The sequence below is a fragment of the Eumetopias jubatus genome, unplaced genomic scaffold (genome assembly GCF_037043125.1).
Source record: "Eumetopias jubatus isolate StellerSeaLion01/CBP00866 unplaced genomic scaffold, mEumJub1_p1.0 scaffold_15, whole genome shotgun sequence".
NCBI classification, from domain to species: domain Eukaryota; kingdom Metazoa; phylum Chordata; class Mammalia; order Carnivora; family Otariidae; genus Eumetopias; species Eumetopias jubatus.
In genome coordinates, this window is record NW_028274821.1 from 15,433,585 (window position 1) to 15,439,887 (window position 6,303).

At 34.4% G+C, this 6,303-nt stretch overlaps 1 non-coding gene across 1 annotated transcript; it reads right to left on the bottom strand.

Annotated features, from left to right (window-relative positions):
- Nucleotides 1–2,817: 2,817 nt before the first annotated feature.
- LOC114197910 (U6 spliceosomal RNA) lies at nucleotides 2,818–2,920 on the bottom strand. Its single transcript, XR_003606987.1, has one exon. It is a non-coding gene; the product is annotated as a U6 spliceosomal RNA (small nuclear RNA).
- Between the last annotated feature and the right edge of the window lie 3,383 nt (nucleotides 2,921–6,303).

Here is a 6,303-nt window from a genome sequence, read left to right on the forward strand (position 1 = left end):
ATTTTTGCATCCATGTTCATCAGGGATATTGGGTCTATAATTCTTCTTTTTGATGGGATCTTTGCCTGGTTTTGGGATCAAGATAATGCTGGCCTCATAGAAAAACTGTGGAAGTTTTCCTTCCATTTCTATTTTTTAAAAGAGCTTCAGAAGAATAGGCATTATTTCTTCTTTAAATGTTTGGGAGAATTCCCCTGGGGAAGCCATCTGGCCCGGGACTCTTGTTTGTTGGGAGATTTTTGATGACTGCTTCAATTTCCTTAGTGGTTATGGGTCTGTTCAGGTTTTCTATTTCTTCCTGGTTCAGTTGTGGTAGTTCATACATCTCTAGGAATGCATCCATTTCTTCCAGATTATCTAATGTGCTGGCATATAGTTGCTCATAATATGTTCTTAGAATTGTTTGTATTTCTTTGGTGTTGGTTGTGATCTCTCCTCTTTCATTCATGATTTTATTTATTTGGGTCATTTCTCTTTTCGTTTTGGTAAGTCTGGGCAGGGGTTTATCAATCTTATTAATTTTCTCAAAGAACCAGCTCCTAGTTTCGTTATCTGTTCTACTGTTCTTTTGGTTTCTATTTCATCGATTCCTGCTCTAATCTTTATTAATTCTCTTCTGCTGGGTTTAGGGTTTATTTACTGTTCTCCAGCCCCTTTAGGTGTAAGGTTAGGCTGTGTATTTGAGACCTTTCTTCTTTCTTGAGAAAGGTGTGTACTGCTATTTGCTCTTAGGACCACCTTTGCTGCATCCCAAAGATCTTGAACAGTTGTGTTTTCATTTTCATTTGTTTCCATGAATTTTAAAAATTCTTTAATTTCCTGGTTGACCCATTTATTCTTTAGTAGGATGCTCTTTAGCCTCCATGTATTTGAGTTCTTTCCAAATTTCCTCTTGTGATTGAGTTCCATTTTCAAAGCATTGTGGTTCAAAAATATGCAGGGAATGATCCCAGTCTTTTGGTACTGGTTGAGACCTGCTCTGTGATCCAGTGATCTATTCTGGAGAATGTTCCATGTGCATTCAAGAAGAATGTGTACTCTGTTGCTTTAGGATGGAATGTTCTGAATGTATCTATGAAGTCCATCTGGTCCAGTGTCATTCAAAGCCCTTGTTTCCTTGTTGATCTTCTGCTTATATGATCTGTCCATTGCAGTGAGTAGGGTGTTAAATCCCCTACTATTACTGTATTATTATTGATGTGTTTCCTTAATTTTGTTATTAATTGGCTTATATAATTGGCTGCTCCCATATTAGGGGCACAGATACTTACAATTGTTAGATCTTCTTGTTGGATAGACCCTTTAAGTATGATATAATGTCCTTCCTCATCTCTTATTACAGTCTTTGGTTTGAAATCTAATTTGTCTGATATAAGGATTGTCACCCCAGCTTTCTTTTGAAGTCCATTAGCATGATAAATGGTTTTCCACCCCCTCACTTTCAATCTGGCGGTGACTCTGGGTCTAAAATGAGTCTCTTGCAGACAGCAAATGGATGGATCTTGCTTTTTTATCCAATCTGATACCCTGTGTCTTTTGATTGGGGTATTTAACCCCTTTACATTCAGAGTAACTGTTGAAAGATGTGAATGTAGTGCCACTGTATTACCTGTAAAGTCATTGCTTCTGTATATTGTCTCTGTTCCTTTCTGGTCTATGTTATTTTTGGGCTCTCTGCTTAAAGAATCCCTTTTAATATTTCCTGTAGGGCTGGTTTGCTGATTACAAATTCTTTTAGTTTCTGTTTGTCCTGGAAGCATTTTATCTCTCCTTCTATTATGAATGACATTCTAGTTGGATAAAATATTCTTGGCTGCATATTCTTCTCATTTAGCACCTTGAATATATCATGCCAGTCTTTGGCCTGCCAGGTCTTTGTGGATAGGCCTGCTGCCAGTCTAATGTTTCTACCCTTGTAGGTTATGGACTTCTTGTCCTGATCTGTTTTCAGGATTTTCTGTCTCTGAGATTTGCAAGTTTCACTATTATATGTCCGGGTGTTGATAAATTTTTATTGATTTTGAGGGAGATTCTCTGTGTCTCCTGGACTTGGATGCCTGTTACGTTCCCCAGTTTAGGTAAGTTCTCTGCTATAATTTGTTCCAGTATACCTTCTGCCCTTCTCTCTCTCCTCTTCTTCTGGGATCCCAATTATGCTATATTGTTTCACTTTATGGTATCACTTATATCTAGAATTCTCCCCTCATGATCCAGTAGTTGTTTATCTTTTTCTTAGCTTATTTTCCATCATTTTCTCTTCTGTATCACTGATTCTCTCTTCTGCCTCATTTATCCCAAAACTGAAAACAAAAATTAAAAAAAAAAAAGAGAGAGAGAGAGAGAGAGAATATAATCAGACAGGTGAACAGAATAGAGCAATACACTGGATCCTGTGTGTATTTTGGTCCTTGTGTTAGAAAACTAGATCCCAAAATTTAAAGAAAAACTTATATATGTATAAGTATAAAATTAAATACAATGTAAGATAGAATATAACCATAAAAATGAAATTTACAAGACAACAAAAAAAGAGGAAAAAAACAGAAGAAGGAATATAAACAAACAGATGAACAGAGCAATACACTATATCCTGAGTGTAATTTGGTTGGTTTGTTAGAAGAAACTACATCTCAAAATTGTAAAGAAAGAAAAACTTATATATATACGAAAATAAAATTACATACAATGAAAGGATAGAATGTAACCGTAAAAATGAAAATTGAAAAAGATTTTTAAAAAAGAGTTGATAAAATTAGAAATTGGTTGAAAAGGAAAGAGGAAAAAATTAAAATTGAAAGACTAAAGAATTGTGGAGAAAAAAATATGGACCGCTTCATGAATTGGCATGTCATCCTTGCACAGGGGCCATTCTAATCTCTGTAACATTCTAATTTTAGTACATGTGCTCTGAAGCGAGCACAGAATTTAAGTTCTTATTACAGTTCTATTTACTTTTTTTTTTTAAGTTATAGGGAGGTTTTTTTTTTTTTTATCACGTTCCTACTGGGTAGTTGGTTTGGGTGCTTACCACATTATAAAAATTAACTTACTAACTAAAAAATGTGAGCCATGCCTAGATGAATAATGAGAGTGCATGATGAACAAGGATTATGATGAATCCAATCATATGTTCTTGAGATAGTCCTTTCATCACCATCATCATCATCATCATCATAAAAGGAGGACTTTGGTGTTCTGATTTGCCTCAAAGAAAAGCCTAGACTAGGCAGAAGAGAGTGGATAGGTAGCACTTCTGTTTATTACCCTATTATTTTCTTAAGCATGGTTTTTGATTGAAGATGGATCTTAGATGATTCAGTTTTATATTTGTTGGTGGGATCTTGGAGCTCAGGCAACATAATGTAGCAATGATTAAGTCTAGTGGCTATTGGTCAATTCTCTGTGTTTGCATCACAGCTCTGCCACTTACCATCTGTATGATCTTGCACAAGTTACTTAATCTCTTGTCTGAGTTTGCTCATCTGTGGGAGTGATAATCTCTTTCTCAAAAGGTAATACTTATCTCAAAAGATTGCCTCGAAAATAAATAAGATAATATATTGAAAGATGTCTGGCACATAGTAATTAACTCAGTAAATATTAATTGTTGTTATTGCCAATACTAATAATATTCTATACTGCTGATCAAAAGCAAAACTACTGTTTTGGAAATAAAATTAACGAATGATAAGACTTATGCCATTATTGAAATGTATCAGAGAAAGTGATACCAATTTTCCAAAGCTATCATTAAAAAAACCCTCTATAATATTCTCATAGGTCATGTCATTATTAAAATGTGGCCTCTAGATGTGTTTATAAGTGTGTCTTGACATAATTCAAAATATGATTGACACAAACAGAGCACAGTGCTCTGTTGAATGGAATTAGTTAATTTTAACTACTTAAATATTGGAGAATTATTTAGCACTGCTGAAATAATAAGTACCTGTGTCATCATAATTAGTGTTAATCTCCTCTTCTTGGTAGATAACTATCAAGTTCATAATTCTTCTAAGGTCTGTCATGATTCATGATAATAAAACCATGACCTTATTATATAGAAGGGTAATTATTTTCCTCTTCACTCTTGCAAGTGGGCAATGATCCAATTCCTTGAAAAAGAATATAAAAATATCTAGCTGGAAAGTAAAAAGAAAGTCCAAGACTCATTTTTCTCTTATACATTTAAATTGCTGTCTTGCTTGATTCTGGCAATGATACGATAGATGTAGATTTTGCAAGCATATTAATAATTGGAGGCTTATCTTAAACTCACAGAGCTTAAAAGACATATATCCATAGAACCAAAGGCAGATGTAAAGTTAATCAAAGGCCTGAAGATTCCCGCTATTTTTAGCCGAGTTTTTTCAATGAGATTAAAAAGAGTTCAATAATAATCAATATTTCAAGAGTTAATTCTAAAATCTCCTTGCTCCTCACATAAAGAATTACAACAAGAGCACAAAACTTCAGGTGATCAAGTAGAAAGATATCAAAGTTTGAAGGCATATTAAATAAACAACTGGGCTTTTATTTTTTAAAGAGTGGCAGGTTATACTTTCTTAGGTGTGGAAAACTACATATGAATACTTTCAGATGGAATTATAACTGAGGAATTTATGGAAGTAAAAGACTTGATGTAGAACAAGATCTTCTCTTAAGAACAAATTTTAAATAAATCTACTTTAATTGAGCTTGCATTGGCTAACCATTTTAGTCCTCTCCATAGTTAGGACCCATAACTACTTGAAATTATACTTAAATTATGCAGTTGTCTTGGGACCTTGAAGCTGGGAGAAAATAACTTTCCATATGTTATGAGAGTACCATGGTTCCTCAAAAATCCTAAATAAAACTCTGCCAAGTAAGAGATGCATCTTGGAATCTACCATCTACCATTATTTTTAATTCTAAAAGCCTTTAAATAAACTTTAAGTTTGCTTAAAACAACCTATTGTTGCAAGGTTTGTGGGAAATGGTATCTGTCCGCCTATTAATCAATGGATTGATCTTATCTATTACTGAGGCCACCAGCTAAGCCTAGCACAGAAACAGTCCAGTTTTATTTGAGTTACATTGGTAAGACATGAACATCAGTTAGGTTGTATCAGATCTTTAGATCGATTCGTCATTTAAAGTGAAATCTTTCATTCACAAAACAAAACAACTGTGTAGGTGTCAGTGGCTCTTAACCAGAGACGGTTTGCTTCCCACCCTTCCAGGGAATACTGGGAAATGTTTGGAGACATTTTTTGGAGACCACTGAGGGGTGTACTGGTGTCCTCTTCTGGGTACAGGCCAGAGAGGCTGATAACATCCTACAATGTACAACAGACCCCAGAACAAAAACCTTTCCAGTCCAAAATGGTCAATAGTGCCAAGTTTGAGAAATGCTGACACACATGAATCAAAATGTATTCGAAGCCAAATTTAAACTGATTTTACAGATCCACTTTTCTTTCTTTCCATTAATGTGAATAATTGTTTATCACATTATAGATAGCATGCAGTACCTAACAGATTATTGACTAAGGCTGTTCTTAGGTTTAAGCTACAGACTAAAATAAACCAATTATTTTTGTCTCTATTAACTACTTAATTAACTGAAACGCTGAAGAATAAATGTTTCCCTAACTTAAGAAAATAGCATAATGTGGAAATTATTTAATTTATTCAATTATAAAAAGATTTCATTATAATTTGTTAATCATTTTTTATAGATTTGTTTATTTGTTGGTTGGTTTGTTTCCTTATGTTACTTTCATGGTTTGAAATTGAAAAAGAGACTCTGATATGCAAGATTTTATCTAGAGTGTTATATCACTGGAACACAGAGAATGACTTCCTCAGATCATAATGGAATTATCTGGCTGATATGACTGAACTCTACATATAAATTCAAAATCAAGAAACAGGCATTAGAATTTATTGCATGCCAGTCTTGTGTTTTAAAATATGCTTTCTCAAAATATTGCAGGAGATGTTATTGAGAAAAAGTCTTCTATTCTTTAAACGTGTTTTCAAAAGCTGTGCTATAAGATTTTTTTTTTTTTAAGATTTTATTTATTTATTTGACAGAGAGAGAGATATGAGAGCAGGAACACAAGCAGGGGAAGTGGGAGAGGGAAAAGCAGGCTTCCTGCCAAGCAGGGAGGCTGATGTGGGGCTCAAGCCCAGGACCCCAAGATCATGACCTGAGCCGAAGGCAGACGCTTTTTTTTTTTAAAGATTTTATTTATTTATTTGACACAGAGAGACACAGCGAGAGAGGGAACACAAGCAGGAGGAGCAGGAGAGGGA